Source organism: Apaloderma vittatum, unplaced genomic scaffold, assembly GCF_000703405.1.
Source record: "Apaloderma vittatum isolate BGI_N311 unplaced genomic scaffold, ASM70340v1 scaffold26713, whole genome shotgun sequence".
Classification (NCBI taxonomy): domain Eukaryota; kingdom Metazoa; phylum Chordata; class Aves; order Trogoniformes; family Trogonidae; genus Apaloderma; species Apaloderma vittatum.
In genome coordinates, this window is record NW_009709095.1 from 25,535 (window position 1) to 39,239 (window position 13,705).

At 37.2% G+C, this 13,705-nt stretch overlaps 1 protein-coding gene across 1 annotated transcript in view; it reads right to left on the reverse strand.

The window, feature by feature from the left end:
- EFTUD1 (elongation factor Tu GTP binding domain containing 1) overlaps positions 1 to 13,705 on the reverse strand; it is a gene marked incomplete at its 3' end in the record, with an annotated part of 56,837 nt that overhangs the window by 23,323 nt on the left and 19,809 nt on the right. The window lies entirely within an intron of this gene.

Consider the following 13,705-nt stretch of genomic DNA (forward strand, 5'->3'; position numbering starts at 1 on the left):
GAATTTGAGAAAGTTATTTCAAAACACACACATTAATCATTGACAACAGTAACTAAAAAACAAATTAATAAAAATCTGGAGAAAATGTTCTGCTAGCCCTTCATTATTCTGGTTAAAGTATGTTTTTATCACAGTTATTAAAAAATTTCCTTATTTTTTCCATAAAATTAAAACCATATTTAAACAATTGATTTTACAAGGCATCTTCACCTTAAGTATTTCTGGCAGTCTGTATCCATGTAAACTAAGCATATCAAAATCATGCCTATTTAAAACATTTTTAAAAAATGCCAAAAATTTAAGACTGCTATTCCTTATTCCCTCAATCTTTTTTCCCCAAAGTTAAGGGAAAAAGACTACCATTTCCCCCCTAATTTCTGATCACTTCAGTTAATTTATCATTGAGAATTATAATTGCAAGTCATAGTCCATATAACTTAGACTTTCTAAAATATTGTAACATATTAACTTTTATTAGCTCTAGGTCAAGAAGAAAATGGGAAAAAATACATAGATCACTCCTAAGATATAAGAATTCTTAAAATTAGTGCAGAAGACCACAAAATTGAATTGGGCTTTAAAATGTTCCTCTATTTCAAAATGGAGAAAAGAAATTAAACAGAACTAACCTTGACTTTTAATGCCCCCTTGCAAAAGAAGTAACTGATAAGATTTAATTTTATTTACATCCCATCAGTCTACAAGCAATGACAACATCCTCAGCACTGCTCTCCTCATTTGTTAAAAACAGGCACGAGCCTCATATTGACAAAAGACACCGGGGAAGGGAGTTTGGATCTTTAACATCTCCACATCTGGAGAACCCTTAGTATTTAACTTCCCGTTAAGCAGTAATAACACCAGACGCCAAATGCTTCATTTGCATTAGAGGAGAAAAGGAAAAGAGACCTCAGCCCAGAAGGTACTCTGAGAGCACCATCTCCGATGGAGCTGGCAGGATCTAGCAGCCAGCTGCCATCAGCAAGAGCGAGCTTGTCCCCACTCCTGCCTTCCCAGCACCAGCACTGCGTGAGCCAATTCAGGATACTAAATAAACAGAGTAAAACTAATCTAATATCAAGGCAATTTTCTCTCTCACCCAATTTTCACTCCCTCGACTAACAAAGCTTTAATACGTTTGTAAGAGACACTGCTTTTGACAACTTATCAATCAGTGAGACTCCTACTGCACAATGAAGCAAACCAGAAGTACAGGTTTAACAATCAGCATCTTCTAAAACTTGGTAAGAGACCTTTTTCTCCCTCCCACCCGTGGAGAAAGCACAGCTAACACCTCATGGTCCTGAAACAAGTTAATTTGTCTCTATGCCCCAATGCTACCCTGCTCAGAGACCACACCAGTTTGGCCAACGTCTTGCTGACTAAACAGAAGAGCGCACAGATGCGGTATCACGTATCGCCCACAAGCCACAATGACCCCCCAAAAAGCCCCAGCAGTGTCTTGCCCCCTGCCTCAAGACAAAGCAAAACCCCAAAACTCAAAGTCAGCTGCTTTTCTGAACAAAAGAAATGTGGCCATTTGCCAGCGCTAGGTATCAGCTTTCAACGCTTTGGAAGAGCTCTGGGTAGATGAACCGTTTTTATTAAAAAACCCAACCAACCAAACAAAAAAAAGCATTTTTGCTAAAAATGGCTGATTACTTAAATGACTTCTTTTTCATTGAGAAGCAACGCTTCCAACACAGTATGTCATACTTCCTGATGAGATTATGTACACAGAAGAATCTGTTAAAACTGGTGTATGTTTTTAGTCTCATTTCCAAAGCAAACAAAACTTCTGTAATCACACAGTCTCCCCTCAACAACTTTTAAACATGTTGTCGACTTCCACTAAGTTTACCAGTGAGAGAGAGGAGAGGGTTCAGATATAATTAAGTTTCCACAAGTTATGTAAAAATCAATGGCTAAGTAGTGAAGAGAGACCAAAATTGTTGAGCCCACTGATAACAGAGCAGGCAAAACACGATCATTATAAATCCTGCTTGGAAGTAGCTGCCTGGCGACCAGCAAGTGCCTCCTGGCTGGCCCACTGGGACACGCGCAACTGGAGGGTAGGCGTAGCTTACAGGCAAGATGAGGATTTTAAGGACATCGGTCCACAGGAATCCAGGCTTTGTTAGCAGCACTGCTCAGAGCACTTGCTTTTTAAACAGTCACAACACAATTAGTCTTTTCTGGAAAAGCTCTGAAAAATGTAACAAGCAGGATTCCAAACATTTTAGGTCCTGTTTTGAAAGTATCTCAACACATAGTTCTTTGCATCAATGAACCATGTAGGTAGGCTGTCTTTAGAATTTATCACGTGCTTTCAACTCCCCTGTCCTCAAAAGCTCCAGCAGACTAAAAAGGGGGGGAATTAGTTTGAATCTTTGCTGATGTGTAAGTGCAAAAAATCAATGTAACAAGCACTACTCGCAGGGTTTGCATTTTCATTTAGATTAACCGGTTCACAGTCATGCAGCTCTCAATGGTTGACCAAATACTTGAATATTGCATAAGGCAGGATTTGTAGAAATCTTAACATATGACACTTGTCAAACACCAAGTATTTAAATGAATATTTGTTGCTCAAGATTATGTTTCAGAAATCCAATTAGACACTGAAACAGACTTCTGTCAAAGTTGGCAATGATAATACTTTAGCCAATGAAGCTTAAAACGACAGTAGCAGATAAACTGACTTATTCCCCATGCCTTAATTTAAACAATGGTATAATTTGTACATCCCAAGTGAAGATTTTCTATTTCCCCATCAGTACATTGCCTCGGCTCCGGTCTGCCTAATTTCACATCAATAACGGTGTGCTTCAGCTAACACTGTGCCTTCAAAAAAACCTGACCACTTCAAATTCATCAGGATGACAGAAATAATCTCCATTCTGTAAGGAAAAGCATTAAATCGCATCTCAGCTAGGATCCTTAAACTCACTGCAATTTTCCTACTGCCATCTCACTGTCTTCTCACTGACAGGCCCAGAAACCAAGTGGCAATATAAAATGCTGACTACCAAATTACGTGAATTATCTAGCAAACTATGCCTGCAAAAAGGAGGTTATCAAACTCAAAGTCCCACAAAAAAGCACTAGGTCAAGTCCATGACAGTTATGATAGAAGAACAGCCTTGAAAGATGAAGTCTCTCATTTTTTAAAATCACTGGCTTGAATTTTGCCCAAATGTGTAACAGACCTCACTGGAGAGATGCAAAAATGTATCTAAATTTAGTTGCAGCTATTAATGCCAAAATTTCAAAATACTACCAAGTAACGTCAGCAGCTGTTCTGCACCTTTAAACAAAAACTCAGTGGTAACACCCTTTATCTACCCATAACCATTCTTGATAAATAACAAATTCTTGACAAACAACAAATAACAAATTCTTACGAACTCAGATTCTGAAACGCATAAGGTGAAATGAGAAGCTTTATCTACACTTGCCATTTTCACTTCATAGTTTTGACAATGAAATTAGAGTAGCTCTTGGAAGATAAGTACCAATGTAATTGAAACGCACACTGCTTGGCGGCCTGCAACCTCTGCAGAAGAGTATTTCTAATAAATATCAGCTTTTCCAATTTACTAAACAATGACTATAAACTATCTAAAACTTTGAGCCTAAACTCCCTAGTGCTGCCTCTTTAATACCGTTGTTTAGCAGTGCTCCACAGTTTGACATCAGTTGATACTCCTAAAAATAGCTCTGCCTTACCTCCCCCCCACAGCTCACAAGCCAGACAAAGCCAACTTCATGACTCACACCCTGAGAGAGGCCAAAGAGCCCTCACAACACGTCTGCAATTTAACATGAAGCATAAAACAACATCAAAATTTCAGGAAAACATTTAGAAAACACCTCACTAAAGCATAGCCTTTATGAACAATCTTTATAACTCTCCTGTCTGGGCTCTTTTCAGGCAGGATTTTGATTCTTTGCAACTGCGTTCGTGCTCGGCGGGGTTGTGTGCAGAGCCAATTTCAAACCAGCCTTCCTCGCCCAGGCTCCCCTGCCCTCACCGGAACTCTCTCCCTGCTTCTTCTCAACTCCTTGAAGAAATTTTGGTAACAACAGGCAATGGAAGCAAAACAGAAGTACGCTAAGTAATAAAAGGCTTTTGTGGCTAGTTCAAACGTAGAAGTAGAGGCATTTCACAACCACAGATGGTATTTACTGCAAGAATGCTGTATATTACAGGCACTAGGTCTATTACACAATAGCACAAACACTTCTTCACATGCGGGCGTGAAAGCGTGTATCCTGCTCCTCTCTCTGTTACACAGGAGGCCTGGCTAAGATTAAGAAGTGCTCCAACAGGAATTTAAAATGCATTCAAATAAATTGCCCTCACGGATTAGTGGTTGATATTGCACAAACAATGCCAGTTAGGAGAAGAGCTTTTGCATTTGGTCAAGCTGTGGTTAACCAAAATATTCTCATAGTTTATTGGCATGACATAACTAACGTAATCAACATGAGCTGAGGTAGAGTCACGGATGGAAAGACAGGAGAAGGGCGGAATCCAAAGAGGGAACAAGAGGCTAACACTAAAATTTGGCATGGGAAGCTTCGGGGAAAAAGACAGATTTTCAGAGCCGCTCCAAAGAGAGCTGAAGGAGGTCCAGCCTAAGTTCTACAGCCTGGCTGTTCCTAGCGCAGAAAGCAATTAGTGTAGTCAGGAAAGTTAAAGAAATTTTCCCATCTCTTCTTCATATAAAACAGTAGCTTTTGTCAAGACAAAGGAAGTATCGAAGAAAAAAAAGGAACCTAAACAGGATTGTTTTCATGACAACAGCTTTACTTTACACTGCCTCTGAAACCAGTACATGATTTCTGACTTGAGCTAATAAGTAGGCACCACACCAACAACAGATTTTTTACTTTCAGAATGTTGCAGGAAATTCACTTAGAGTCAAAGCATCTGCAGATTTTTTGCACGAAGAAATGCACATGAAAAACCACAATTCAAAGTTTTCACTAGACTGACAGTGCTGTGAATCCACACAAGACCTTTACCAAAAACTAAAATAGCTACACATTTTTTTTTTACTGTATGAAAAACAGTGCCCTCTGGCTTCACATTAGATGTGAATAAAAAACACAACACATTTTAGAGCATAAAACAAGTTACCTGGTCCTTATTTCCATTTTCGGTAAAGCAGTCTATGAAAAATTACATGACAATTCTCTAAATACACAAATTTGTCAAGGAATCATTATCATCAGCAGCATAATTTAGATGCTCTGAATACTGAGATCATTTGATATTTAACTTAAAATATAATCCTTATCAGACAGCTGTGCATAAGAAACTGAAACAGGAAAAAAAAAACCACAATTTTTTTCTTCACAACTGCTCTGTTCACTTGCTTTAAGTATAAAGATGGGAAGAAGCCTTATTCAAAGCCATGTAAAGGAGTTTCAATTTTGCATAACATAAGAAATGAGATTATACAGAAATAGAACATTAAAAATTTAAGAGAATTATAATTTTTCTATTGTTAAAAACCATATATACAGAGAACAACTTCCTCATATACTAAAGCTGAAAAAGGTGAGATTTAAGAGAAAGTACTCAGAAGTTGAGAACTATGTAAAAACAATGACAAACTACATTCAACCAAAGCCTACACTGCCTAGAAAAGTACTTTTATATACCAGTCACTGCCTCCTACAGGGCACATTTTGAGACAACTAGAATGTAATTTCTAGATCCAAGTTTCTTCTACCCCTTTAAGATACACATGGTATATTTCAGCACTGATAAACATCACAACTGAAAGTATTCTGTATCATTAATACAATTATCTTGGCAGGTAGTTTGTGCTATTTAAGGATGTGTTGGGAAAAGCACATTTTCCTGGTTTAGACTGCAAAAGGATAAAGCAGCAGCACTGCACACAAGGCCTGGCAAGAGAGAAGCTACCTTAGGAAGCAAGATGCACACACATCTGAAACATATCTCAAAGATACAGAAAACAAAGATTATCTAAACATATTGTTTCGTGATTTAATGTAAGTTTTTACAGTACTACAATTAAGTAGAAGTCTAGCCTAAATGAGATCTATGAGACAATATTCCAGTAACATTCTTAGTTATCTGCCCCAAAGTGTATTGTGACTTGATACTGTGACAAGTATCTACATTTTAGAACTATCTTTTAGTACCAGAATTGACTGCCTTTGCAATGAAGCTGAAAAGCTTAATTCATCTGATAGATATCTCTAGAACAGCTAAAGGAGTAGCCAGCTGATTAAAAGCACATACTTTTTTTCAGAAACGTCACTATCTGATTCAAGTACACCATCACAGTAGCATGAGATGTATTTTCTATAAATAACATTGCAAAACTTTAAATTCTTTAAGAATAAAACTTCTTTTCTGCATCGGCAATTGCATGCATTCCTAAATAGATTTAATTTATGGTATTTTTTTGCATCTGAATTGGCGTATGTGAATTTACATGTAACACAGCATGTTTGTCAAACTCATTTGTGATTAAAGTGATTATTTTGTACCTATTCCTGAAATGACACTGTATGTTCTCAGCTTGAATTTTAGAAAACCCATGGCCACATTAAGCAAAGGAAATGCTCCTTTAAAATAGCTTTCTGAAAGTTTGAGTTCCACAGGGAATTCCCCGGTGTGTTTAATTCAGAAGTAGAAAAACAAGCCTAATACCATTTTGTACAGAGGGATAAAAGGTTCAAGTATAAATACAGATCCATCTTAAATCAGGTAACTTAGACATTGCAAACTGAACCTTGCAACACTAATTCCCCAAATTAGGCATGCTTGCTGACTCTCTCAGCCATTTACTCTAGCGCTCCAGTGTCCAGGCTCATCCCTGAACTGATGCTTCCCACTTCTTTGTACAATATTTCATAGCAGCACTAATAGGCAGGGTATTCTTAGAAACAGAATTCTAACAACTTTTGAGTACAAAACTGAAGTCACTTTGGTTCATCTACCACAGATCCTCATTTGGTAACAGATACTAAAGTCTCTCTAGAGATTTCTAACCAAGGCAAGTTAGATGGTTCCCTTTAGAACCACATCATAAGAAATTAGACAGCATACCCCTATACTATAAACTGCCACCTACTAAAAAATACTGACATTCTATTTTTAAAGAGGACACTGGTTTTAAAAAAACCACAAAATACTCAGCCGAAAAGCATGCTCCAAGTAATTTTTATAAGCAGATTGAGGGAGGGTATAGCTTTCAGGCTCTTCAAATGAAAATGTGAGGTAATTTCCGCAAATCATCAGTGATGTATCTCGGTATGCTGGAAAAAAATCCCAGACACAACACTACAGATGTGAGCTCAACCAATCATCTCAAAACTTCACTTTAAGACTTCTATTAACATCTCACATAAGTGATACTAACTACTCTGACACACTTCTTTTACAGTATTGGAAAAGAGGTTTGTTAGCCAAGTGATAAATATGGCTATTTCTGTAGATAACTGGTCTCCCTTTATTTATAGATGGACATAATCACTGTTATAGAGGAAGAAACTAAAAATAATACATTGACGCTGACTAAACAGAGTAACTGTGAGACACTGAAGAAAATCCCTATCTTCTCATTTTAAAGTGACTTGAAACATCAGACCCACAGAGAAGATTTGGAAATTTCAGCGATAAGCCAGGTTATTATCTCGGACCTAAACCCACAAGCAGTTAGCTACTGAAGGGCTAAGTTAGATTTGCCCAGAGATGACGATTGCCTAAGTCAGTTATGCCTAAGTCCCTTATGCAAGGAACAGGAGTTGGTCTCCTTTAACACGAGCCCTGAATTCTGATCATGGAATATTAGTGTAATAATAGGTATCCAGTAAGTTTGAAGTCCCAAAGCCAAAAATCACTTCTTTATGAAGAAAATCCAGGGGTGATAAACAGAGGTCACCTGCCTGCACCTCAAACCCCCATTCCAGTTTTCTTTCTAGACCTTCTCTTTTAAGGAGCTGCAGAGCATGTGCCTGCTGCTGTGCTATGAGTTTCCTCAAGCAGCAATGGCACAAAATTGTCTTGATTCTTGTTAGTCCTGCTGCTGCCCACAGGCATATAAGTAGCAACAACGAACACCGACAAGTCTGGGCAGTTTTCCTTCTGCTACTATTTGGGAAACCACTATTGTTTGTAAGCATCTGTCTGCATACAAACTCGAAGGAATCAGGAGTGTTTGTGTCACACCCGGAAGATTATTCAGAAACATACTTGTCATTTACATGAAAGCTCAGATTTTGCAAATTATTATAACTAAAAGTTGCTTTAAAACTGATAGAGAGTGTTTCATTGCATTCTCTCCTTTCCTCAAAAACTCAATTATTTGAACTTTCTGACATTATAATCCAACAGTGGTCAAGAGCAAACTTAAAGGCATTTTTGGCTCGATGAATGTATTATGACTTAGCTTAAATGATCTTGCACAGTTCAACTTTTAAATATGATAAAACCCCCTTATATTCCAGTGGCAAGATGGAACACATTCTTAAGATCTCATAATAAACTCCTGAAAATTAGAGCAGAGAACATTCCAGAAGCACTAGAGAATTTAGAAGCGGTTTTCTTCAAAAAGAATTACTACACTTATGATTTCCTTTTATAGTCTTAAGAAGCTACAGTCAGTAAAAAAGAAAAAAAAATATAGCTACTCAAAAAGCAAGATAAATTCTTCAATATAAATTCAAAAAACGCACCCAACCTCAAAAGGCTTTATAAGGGAACTAGTAGCCATTCAAAGTATTTGTCCCAAAACATCCTTATCTGGGTCAACGCACACACGTCAGTGCTATACTTCTGACCTAAGACATGTCGTGTTTTTTCCTCTCCAGTGATACGCTGATATTGATTCAACAACAAGGTAATGAATCACTTATTTCTTTTGCAATAAAGTTTGTCAAGTCAAATCCCCTGAAATCAAAAAACACCAGAAAAGCTAAAGGAGGCAAAGGAAACTCATCAGGTGATCAGCAAATTACACTTGTAATTCCCTATGATACTAGCTCATTAGCTGCGTGCTATGTTACGTGACATTGCCCAACACATCCACTGACAGCAGAGAGCTGTAACTGCAAAGGGACTAAATCTACTACTGCAAAAATAGTTAAGAAAATGGTTTCATTTTCCAGTCCTGAAAGAGGCCAGTCAACGGATTAACTATCATGTCTCCAGTTCAAAGAAATGATCTGAACATATTTATTTTTTTCAACAACATAACTATTCATAAAACATTAATTAGATAGGAAATTAATATAGATACATATACAGAAATAAAATGTCATTCAATAACAAAAAACATTCAATTATATAACTTTCCCTCAATAACGTTGGATTATTATAAACTAGTTTAAAATTCAAGGTTATTTTATTTGTGTTATAAGATGCCAGTTAGTGACAAAACTGCAAGTATTCCAAATCTGAAAACAAAGGGTTGAGTTTTCTTTGTTTCATTCACTATTTTCAGCTCATTTCAGTACCATTCTTGAGAAAGACTGCCCTCCTGTGTTCACTGACCATACTATGGCTGAGATAAAACAGTCCATGCATCTGGAATTACTTCAAGCTGGCTACTTCTTTTAATATTTTTTTTTTAAATAATCACATTACTGATTCTCAGAGCGAAATTAGCCCACCAAATGTTTGCACAGAAATAAAAGGCTGGTGTAACAGCAGGGCTGCTCCTAGGGCTTTCACAGAAGGTGGTAACGCTTGCTAGCTGGCATCAGTCCTAGAAAGCCATTCTGGGCCTTTAAAATGGCATCGCTGTTTGCAGCTGCTCTTCGCTCTTAAAAGAGGTGCTTATTAAAAGCTACTAAATTGTTCGATGAAGTCCTAAAGGAATAACATGCTTGTTAGACACCTTGTAATGAGGTTAGCTATAGTACTTCATAGCACCTCTTCTAACTGCAGCTGTACAGCACCCATCTTCAGAAACATAAAATAAATAAATAAATCAAGCAGTATGAATCCATAATCACCTCCATCTCCCATGGCATATTGTTTACATGTCAAGAATCCTGCAAGTGCTTTATAAATAATTAAAACATGAAAGAACCTTGTATGGGAAAACATGGTACACAACAGTCTGTCATGTAGAAGGTCAGTTCGTAGTGAGATGGCAAGAAGAGTGACTTCGCGATTCCTTTCAATGTCACTCGGTAAGTTAAAGAAAGAAACAAATGCTCTTCATTTGGTAGAACACTCGATATTCACTAAGCTAACTGCACTTGAAAACATTCAGGAAACCATGTAGCGTCCTTTGAGCATTACACTAAAGCACTACAATACTAGTGGTAAGGGAAAAGCTTTGCTTTTAACAGTATTCAACGAAACACAAGAAGCACTTAAATAGTCACATAGGGAGCTCTAGGAAAACTCTGTTTTTTGTACGCTGCGAACACAAGACCATTGTGGTATTTGTGGATAAAAAGCAGTCTGCATGTCAATTTTAAGATGCTTGTTATTCTGAACTGGTGTGTATATATGCAACACACCTTAAGATAAATTTTATTCCAATTCATAAAAATTGTATCATTTGATGATACCTCAATTATTTATTCAGAAAAATATGATACTGAATTGAGTTAAAAAAAACCCACAAAACAACTCACATCATTCATTTATACAAGAACCTAGACATGCTTGTACTTACACAAGTACCTAAACCAGTGCTTTCAAAAACATGTTCCTTGTTTTTACACCAGCACTAGGAAGAAGCGCTACAGCCAGGGGATCACCTCCTGTCAGATACCACACATCAGGAGAAGACACATCCACAGGAGAAGGAACTTATTTGGAATGTAAGCATGACATTCATATACCTAGCTAGAATTTGCAGAACAGGTGGCACCGTTTCTGTTAAGATAGTACGGCACCAGCCCAAGTGAAGCCAGTACAGAAGTTCCTATGGCCCTTAAGGCAGGACGGAGAGAAGCCTGGCACTGCACTGAGGACAAGCATGCTGACCACTGACCACTGGCAAGGCAAGGCTCGTGCTCCCAGGACTCAGACCTGACGATGGCAGGAAGGTTCAAACTCAGCAACTGCCTACCACTCAGTAGGCCTGATGATACAGAAAAAAAACAAACAAAAAAAAGCTATCCCCAAGACATGTGACTTATTTCCGGACCAGTACTACAACATTTTCCCAAATTAAACCTCAGGATCCTTTTCATGACCCATTCCAATGAATTTCCATTCAGCAGTTTCAACTAAATACCAATGCCATCTGGAACACAAAGGCACACACCTCATCTGCCTTATCTGCTGTTCCAGTAACTACACTCTCTTCCTGCAAGGTCTCTGTTCATTCACAGCCCAAAGCAGAACCCCGCAGTACCTGTTACCAAGTGTCACACCCTGCCTGCTGGCAAAGGACCTCTAACAGAAGCACAGGAGGAAAAAAAGTGAAAAATAAAGACACTACTCTCTTACTAGAAGGCATTTTTTTCCACATGCTCCTTTTTTTAGTTCTCAAAGTGGAGAAATCAATGGTGCTTATAAACTGCAAATTCTACAAGCCAGGTGTTTTTGTCAGGGACAAGAATTTTACTCTTTTTATAGACTATTCTGACAAATTATTTTAAAAAAAGTTTACAAAGACTTCATCATCCTTTGTGCCTAAGAACTTTTTCATTTGTTTTAAATCACATTTCACCTCCTAGTCAAGGACTACAAAAAATGTACAGTAGTCAGAGACTGTAAAGAAGAAAAATTGTGAATTATCAACAGCTATGTGGAAGGAGGCGGTATTTTGTGTTTGCCAAATTACTTGAAAATGACACACTCCTTAAAGCTTTTTGACAAATACTTTTGACAAAACATTTGAGCTGAAAGCTTGCAATATAAATTAACTAATGCAAGGCAGTTTGTCTCTCTTAACTTCCAGGAATTCAGAATAATAGCAGAAAAAGTCTTTCCAAAGCTTGCCAGAATGGCTATGCATATTAGACAGGGACATAGTATTGCTTTTCAGCTGGATGTTCCTGAATTCTGTGTGACAGCTTTGTAGTTCAAATACATTATGCCTCATTACCTTTTCCTCTTACAGTATATTACTACAAGTTTCTCAGATTTTTAGCAATTAAAAGGAGACTGATATTTTAAGGAAATGTTCATTAAATACAAGGAACAAGAGACAAAATATTTTCATCTTCAGTAAATCAACCTATGTATCAAGCCACGTCTTTGATCAGCAAACCTTTGCATAAGGCAGTATAAAGAATAAAAGGGCTGCTCACTAGGACCAAGCAGATTCTTCCTTGTAAGAAACAATCTATAAATAACAGCAAAAAAACCCAAGACCCCTTGAAGATAATAAAATCTGAATAAAAACGAGTTTTAAAATGGAAACAGGAAGTTGTGATTAACTGTGTATTCCTCACAGCAATAATTTAATTATACAGAGTAAAACTACAGAGCTTTCAGAAAAGCTTCCTTAATTTCTAGATAATCTACAAGCAATTTCCTTATATGGCTGGAGAGAAATCACCGCTGGTATGCTTTAAAACTGGAAGATAAATGGCCTTTGAAACAGAAATCATTGTCACTAACTAGAATAACAAAAGTCTTGCATCACCATTGTTACAGACTCCTTTCATACAATGTACTGCATTTTCTCCCAAGTGTGGAAACCATAATGAAATCAGTAAAGGTGTTTATTGAATTTATGTAAATTAACACTGCAGTTTCACAGGGGAATGGAAGAAACAAACGAACACGAAGGCATTTAAGGCTTTCAGTATTAAAAATTCCTTCAAACACCATTAGATTTTTTTAAAAAAAATATATACAAACTGAGCTTGTATGTTGCAGGTAAAAATTAAAAGCTGTTTTGTCAATATATAAAGACACTAGACAATGAGGCGTCCCTGGCGACAGGGAGGCTGGATTAAAATGATCTCTAAGGGCCCTTCCAGCTTAGGCCATTCTATGACTCTATGATTCATACGATCTGGTCAAAAAAGATAAAATACCAAACACAGTCTGGCTAAGAGCTCCGACTCTTAATCCTGATCTTAAAATTCTAATGAATTCATCTAAATATGGCAAATCTGGTGTCACCATTTAGAACTTCTGTATTACTCAACTAATAGGGTTTTCTCTATAGAAAAGAGAGACCTCAGTGAAGAGCAGCCTTCAGCAGCAATGACTTCTCAACTTTGTGGAATTGTTACAAAAATGTTTCTTGAAATTTGGTCCAACTCGTAACATTGAAGACATAAAATCTCACAACATTTTACTCTGCAGGAGGCAGCTCCAGGAGTATTTATTATTTGGCAAGCATGAAGGTGATATCCTTTCACTTTCACCACAGAGTGTTTTGGGGCATGGTTCCCCCTCTCCCCCAAACTCTTAACCATTTTTTGAAGTAAACAGACCATAGACTTAACACATTTTGATACCAAAAATGGCCAACTTGGGCATCAGCCTAGAGCAAAGTATAATTCAGAATTTTAAAATATTAAGCTTCCAAATAAAACTAATTCACCAGCTGCTTATTTTCTAAACACCAGGTCCATGCTAAAAGCAATCAGCATGATTAACTGCCTAGATCAACAATCTAATCCCGATAGAGTCAATAAATAGCATATTAAAAATAGGTGTACTATAAATTTCTAAAAATCAGACAATAGACATGAAAAAAAATTTTGCTGTAGTTCATAAAATTTCATTCAC